The following is a 7692-nucleotide window of genomic DNA, read 5'->3' as shown; positions in this document are numbered from 1 at the left end:
TGGTAATTATTGTCACTGATATATTATGCATTTATCACATGTTGCTTATTGTGACCAGTTGAATCGCCACGTATAAACCTGCTTCTAAAATACAATCTCATGAAACTGAAGACAGGGAATTAAAAAAAAAAAGCAAATAAATTCGTACTAAAAAATGACAAATCCCAGATTTGCAATGCTGTCTTGCTTTGAGGTTTTAGTCATAAGATTCAGGCTTGAATTTTGACTTCAAGTAAAGTTTGACGTCGGTATTGAACGTGAAAAAGAACAAAACAAATACGGAAGTATTTATTAAGATTAAGAAAATCCTTAACCTCAATAAATATTTCCATATTTGTTTCCATGTATAATGTGATCTACAGTGGATATAAAAAGTCTACACACCCCAAATGTGAAGTAGTTTTCCACCATTAATGAGGCCTATAGCCTCCTTAGAGAAGTAAAGTAAAAACAATGTGTGCACACTCTTTAATAACTGGAAATGAGGCCACGTTCAGAATTGACCAATCACACTCAAACTCATAACAAACGGAAGTCAGCACACACCTGCTACCATTTTAAGTGCCAATGATATTTTAGTAGTACTCTCCTGACATTTGTTTTTTGATACCTAGTAGAAACACTGACAGGGTTTGTTTGGAACTGCTCATAATTCCCCCCGCTTTGTCCAAGGTCCCAATTTCAACGAAAGGAAAACAGCCCCTGTTCATTATGCTGCCACCACCATGATTCACTGTTGGTATGGTGTTCTTTCTCCCTCTGTTGTTTCAATTTTAAAAGATAGTCAAAGCAGAGGGACTCATGAACATTTCCAAATACAAAAATATGGGCATTTTACTAAAGTTTGCCAGTCCGTCATTTGTCATCCGTCAGCAGCCTGGGTACCCGTCCGTTATCCATCAATCCATCATTTTTTCAAGTGGAACCAAACTGTAGAAAGATGACATCTGACAAGGAATTTTACCTTCACATAATTTTCAACAAAAGAATGTTTTCATCACCTGAAGAAAATTTGTCTTGGAATGGCCCAGCCAGAGCCCAGACCTAATCCAAGTGGAAATGTGTGTCCTGATCTAAAAACAGCTTTGCACAAGAGATGTCCTTGCAATCCGACATATTTCCGACACAAAAAGCTGGAGTTGATACTTCAACTTCTACTAAAGTAATTTTAAATCCCAATATCTACTTGTACTTGACAAATGAACGTGAATATTTTTGACACCTCTGCACATGCTAGAAGTATGACATGATGTGAGCACTTGTAGTTCAACACAATAATTTATTTTCACTATAGTTTCCAAAAATGCTCCTGGCAGCGCTCACTAGTTTCATTTTATTTTTTAATCCTTCATATATTTCTTCATGTTCGTGTGAAAATTTGAGAACTACTCAAGTACAGTAAATGAGCTGACAGTGAGGCCTCCATGTTAATATGGCCTCTCGCCATTCCATCAGTGGCAGAAATATCGCAGTGTATTTTACTCCAAGCTGTCTGTGCCAGACTGGCCAATTAAGAGGAGAAGTCCAAATGAAGCAGGAAGGTGATAAGAAAAAACATTGGTGCAGTGAGGCAGAGCAAAGGCGCCTCAGAGAGCTGACTTACATAGAAGGGTCTTCTTAGCTGTCTTTTTATGTGTCTCAGACTATAATCAAATCCATGGGCCGCATATTACAGCTTGTACGGACACAGCAGTGATCCTCCTCCGTGAGACGGAGATATCACAGTCGGGCAGAGACAGAAGGCGGGCTTAGCAGCCGGGGGCCGAGCTTTGGTCCCTCCCTGAACTACGACAGACGGCTGCAGACGAGCCAAGCACAGCTACTCAACAGGAGATCCTCGCTTGCATCACCTCCGTCTATTTTTAGAAGTGCCGCACCCACCTTTTCTCATCTTTGAAGCAAGTGCAAACTCTTGCGCCTCCATCTAAACCGTCCAAAACGTTAGAGGATTTGCGCCGTTGTGGGAGTGAACACAGTCGGCTTACTTCCCGGCCAATGAAAGCGACTCCACTCATTCCCTTTAAAATCAGCGCAGGAGAGACACAGAGAGTCTTTGACATTGCAAAAGCAGAAATAGACTCGTTGGAGTCCATGCACAATATCGAAGCGCACAAAGTATATTTATAAGGGGGGAAAAAAAATACACGAATCTGAGGGTACTGAACCACGAGTATGCGGAGGTTGATTGTACGTGTTAAAATCAAAAGTGGGTTCACAGTAAGAAATCACACCCATTTTTTTTTACCTGTGCTGAGGGATATAGAGACAGTGTTCGTACTTTAGTTAAACATTTCTCTCTCCGGGCCCCAGGATTGATGGTTAAAACTTTTAAAGGTTTTGTCCTGGTTAAGATGGAGAAAGTTCTCTGCCATCCAGTATTAGATGTCCAGGATAAAGTTCAAAAGAGCATCTATTGGACGATTCCAGTCCTCGAGGGCCGGTATCCTGCATATTTTATGTCACATGTAACATGCAGGATAGCGGCCCTCGAGGACTGGAATCGCGCACCCCTGGACTAGCGTCATCAGGTGACACAGAGATGTACAGCTGCGCATCAGCATAGCTGTGGAAATCCACTCTGGGCCTCCTAGTGACACCGCCAAGAGGGAGTTTATATAAGATTAAAGGACCTGAAAATGAACCTTCAGGCACAGCACATGTTACTTCATAGACTTCCTGGCTGGGAGCATGTTTATAAACTTACCATGAAACTACTCTCAGTGAGGTAGGATAAAAAAAACATATTTGTGTACAGCACAAGTTTGTGTGGCAACCCAGTTATTTTATTAAAGGTATAGGATGGTCTACCATCAAGCATTACCAACACCGTTTATTTATTTATTTCTTTTTTTATGGCCATCCAGATTACCTGTACTTCTAAAATCGTTAAAAGTCTTTAAAACATTCCCTACGACAATTTGATAAAATTCTACCAAGCAAGTGTGCCGAAAACATAAATCAGTAAGTCTTAAGAAATTAGGATTTCAAACCAAGGCGATGGTTTGAAATTATGTTTAACTCAAATTAGGGTTAGGGTGTCAAAGTAGCGTCTGGGTTTCAAAGGTGGACCAGGGTTTCGATTTAGGATTTCAAAGGTAGGTCAGGGTTTCAATTTGGGGTTTCAAACTAGGGCTAAGGTTTCAAGTTAGGGTTTTAAACTAGGGATAGGATTTCAAACTAAAGTAATGGGTTTCTAAGTAAGGTTTTAAACTAGAGTTAGGATTTCAAAGCAAGGTTTCAAACTAGTGTTAGGGTTTCAAATTAGGGCTAGGGTTTCAAAATAACGTTTCAAACTAGAGTTCAAGTTAAAATAATTGGGTTTTAAACAAGGGTTAGGTTTCAAAGTCGAGTTTTAAACTAGGGTTAGGGTTTCAAAGTAGGGTTACAAACTAGGGTTAGGGTTTCAATCTTTAGGGTCTTAAACTAGGTTTACTGTTTCAAAATAGGGTTTTAAACAAGCTCTAAGGATTCGTAGTAGGGTTTTAAACTAGGGTTAGGGTTTCAAAGTACGGTTTTCAACAAAAGCTAAGATTCCAAATTTGGGTTTGAAAGTAGGGTTAGGGTTTCAACGCATGGACTTAAACTATAGTTTGTTTTTTTCCCCCCAGTTTGCTGATATTTACTTTTCAGACAGTGTTGCTGTCGACAAGCTAATATTTCCGCCAGTAGTTCTTCTGATTTGCCCTTACTGTTTGCGTTCATCATGCTGAGACTGGACAAATATAGACTGCTGTCTTTGTATCCATCATCAACTATCACATGCTCGGCTCACGATAATAGCAGCAGGTGCCACCGCACTGATGCGACTTTAACTGCGACCAAAATCACCGCCAGGCTTCCTCCAGTCAAATGGAGCCTCTGCAAATGGATCATTAGAAATACGAAATATGCCAGCGATATGCGCATTGTATTTAAGAGAAAAGAAGCAGGAAATGAGACTGTCACTTTCAATGTCGCAGGCGTTTCCCTCAAGTTATTTTTGTGGACAAAGATAATGAAGCGCTCCAGACTTGGCATGACAGCATGTCAAGCCCAAAAAAAAAAAAAAAAAAAAAAATAGGCAATGAAAGCAACAGCTTGGTAAAGATAGGCCCTGCAGACTGGCAGCCTTGGACAGATGGGAGGGAGGAAGGCGAGCAAAAAGTAGCGTGACAGAGGTGAGGATGCCGCATGAGACCAGAAAAAAAAAAAAAAAAAAAAAGGAGATGAAAGGAGTCACAATTAAAATAGACATGTGCAAACAGTGGGATGATCAGTGTCACATTTATCGATGCACTAATCCAAAGGCTGAGCAAGCTGTCATTGGGGCGAGTCAGATTTTGTGTGGTGAACACACACTGAAGTTATCATGCTGTGTGTTTTAAAGTGTCCATGTTGCATCCCAGGCACAAAAGCACAGCGTGAACAATAAAAGATGTAACATCTCACTGTTTAATAGTTTGATGACTGTTTTACTTGGCGAGTTAATTTGAAGGGAAAACACGCACAAGGGAATTAAATTGGAAAATCACACAGAATCTCAGGCTGTTTTTTTTTTATGTCCTCAATACACCAGAGGTTGTGTGAGAGCTAATGCGATGTAGATGTAGATGCATCATATACAGATGGCGAGTGCGGACATTTTCTTCAAATCATCATCCTGCTTTTGCTGGACGTTTTTATCAAGCTGTCAATGCAAATTTCAAACCATCCATCATTTTTACATAACCTCCTTTTTATAGTCATAGCCCACTGTGGCGTCATACTGCCATCCAGTGGCTGAACGTTAAATTGAAAGTAAGTCCATTTATAAATACAGTGCATGGTATGGAAAGTATTCAGACCACTTGAAGATTTTCACTTTCTATGTCTTTGCAGCCATTTGCCAAATCCCCCCAAAAGTTCATTTTATTTCTCATTAATGTACACTCAGCACCCCTTCTTGACAAACCCCCCCCCAGAAATATAGACATTTTTTATTATTAAAAATTAAAAGTTTATATACAATAACTTTTATTATATGGTCATAAGTCTTAAGACACTGAGCAGTATTGAGTAGAAGCGCCATTTTGAGCTTGTACAGCCATGAGTCTTATTGGGAATGATGCAACAAGTTCGGGTTTAGGTCAGGGCTCTGGCTGGGCCAGCCAAGAACCGGTCGCAGAGTTGTTCTGAAGCCACTCCTTTGTTATTTTAGCTGTGTGTTTGATGTCATTGCCCTGTTGAAATTTGAACCTTCAGCCCAGTCTGATGCCCTGAACACCCCGCAAAGAGGTTTTCCTCCAGGATATCTCTATACTTGGCCGCATTCCTCTTCCCTTCACGTTTGGCTGGACGGCCAGGTCTATAATGAGTTGTGGTCATCTCAAACTTCTTCCATTTGAGGATTATGGAGGCCACTGTGCTCTTAGGAACCTTGAGTGCTGCAGAAATTCTTTTGTAACCTTGGCCGGATCTGTGCCTTGCCACATTTCTGTCTCCCATCACCTTGGACAGTTCCTTCGACCTCATGTTTCTCATTTTCTCTGACATGCACTGTGAGCTGTAAGGTCTTATGTAGCCCTTTCCTAATCAAGTCCAATCAGTTTAATTAAACGCAGCTCGACTCCAATAAAGGAGCAGAACCATCTCAAGGAGGATCAGAAGAAATGGCCAGCATGTTAGATAAATATGAAGGTTGCTGCAAAAGGGTCTGAATACTTATGACCATATGATATTTCAGTTTTTCTGTCAAGATGGGGTGCTGAGTGTACATTAATGAGAAATAAAATGAGCTTTTTTGATTTGGGCAATGGCTGCAATGACACAAAGTGAAAAATGTCAAGGGGTCTGAATACTTTCCGTACCCACTGTATATTAAAGAACAACTGAAAGGAAGATAATGGCAGGCAAAAACGGTACTAGCATGTCTACATTTTCGATACATATACTGTATCCCCCAAGGACCAAACGAGTCATTTATGTGCCTATTCTAAAAATAGCTTATCAGTGATGGAACATTCTGATTTGATTTGCTTGGAATGTCTTAGAAGTGAGCATGTGAAAACATAAGCACTCTTATTGATTTCTATCTTTCCTACAGTGTATTGTGAGAAAATGTTACTTAAAATGGCTGGTTACTTTATTGTAAGAATACATGCAATGAAAGGCAATTGTTTTCAAAGGCTCTTCTGCACTCATTTAATAAAGATTCACATCAGTCTCCACTGCAAATCCCATTCATGACAACTTCCAGTTGAGTTGCGTTCCATTCAATCTCAAAGAAAGCCGTCCAGACACTGTTTGCCTCTTTTATTTGTGCTTACAGTGCCAGCCAGCGCACCCTGAGGATTTTGTCATCCATCAGTGTATCCAATGACGTTTCCATTACTGTATGGTCTCACATGGCTGATCAGCGGACAGTCGTGATGACTGAGAGCCTGTGACTGACCACCGAAAACCTTCATGATCTGCTTCTCGTGAGAGAATGTGATCATGCGGAGGAGTAGCAGGGCAAGAAGGGAGTGATATTACACTGATGATGGCAAGCAGTGGGAGTGGGTACGCAGGTGGTTTGACATTCGACAACTACTATTAATGCAAGCAATCGCTCGTGGAATTCAACACCACTGAAAGCTACTACCACAATATTCATTTGCATAATGTGTTACTGATATAATTCATTGTAGGCAGACAGTACCTTCTTATTTATGCAATTATTTTTCAAAAATGTTGAGTAGTCACTGTGCCGAAAGTGCCACTGGACCACAGAAAGCTAAAGAGAGAGCTGTCTCATGAGATTAGAAAGAACATTTTACAAAAAAGATTAAAGATTCAAAGTAACAAACTAAAACTGGGAATAAAGTGAGTAGAGAAGGAAACAAAACTCAGGGAAACATGAATGAACCAATTGAGACTCACAACAAAAAAAAAACAGGCAACTAAATACAAGCAAATTGGCAAGACAATGAGGCACACTTGGACACGAGAGTCACGAGAGACTGGAGGAAGCTGATTGGTTGACACAAGTGACTAGGCTGACATTAATAGGTGGAAACAAAAAATTAACAACCAACAAGACAACATGAAACAAAACTCAATCTAATCATCATAATCAGTCAACACAACACATATTATATATTATGACATACAAAACATCAGATGTGTAACTGTATCCTCAATAAACTCAGAGCTATCTTACTCAGCAACAGATGAAAAGAACGACATGCTACGTTTTTTTTCTTTTATCAAAGTTTAGTCTTACAAAGGTTGTTATAGTTAATCAGAACTAACAAAACACCTAAACCTAAAATAGAAAAAACGTTTTCGTCACGAATTGAAAATGCAAAAAAACAAAAACGCTTTAAAAAATGAAAAGCAACTGAAACTCCATTTTACGCTTATAAAACTAACTACAACTAACTATGATTCTAACAAAACTGTCCTTTGTTTTCGTCTTTGTTTTACATGAGCTTTCGGGGTTCATTTTGAATGTATTTATTTTGGGAAAGCTGTATGTCCATAAAGAGGAAGGAAGATCAAACAGTTAAATTAAAGTTTACTTGACTCTATTGCGCAATACGCCTTCACTTATTTTCCCCAAACTCGATAAATACGCCATATATTAAAAGAAAAACTAATAAGAACTAAACTAAAATGAAGCATTTTCAAAAGTATAAAAAGTAATAAAAACTAACAAACCTGCTCTAAAAACTAGTCGAATCTAACTGAATT

Source organism: Filicampus tigris, chromosome 4, assembly GCF_054856515.1.
Source record: "Filicampus tigris isolate MCC_2025a chromosome 4, RoL_Ftig_1.0, whole genome shotgun sequence".
NCBI classification, from domain to species: Eukaryota; Metazoa; Chordata; class Actinopteri; order Syngnathiformes; family Syngnathidae; genus Filicampus; species Filicampus tigris.
Note: the sequence above shows the minus strand (reverse complement) of the source record.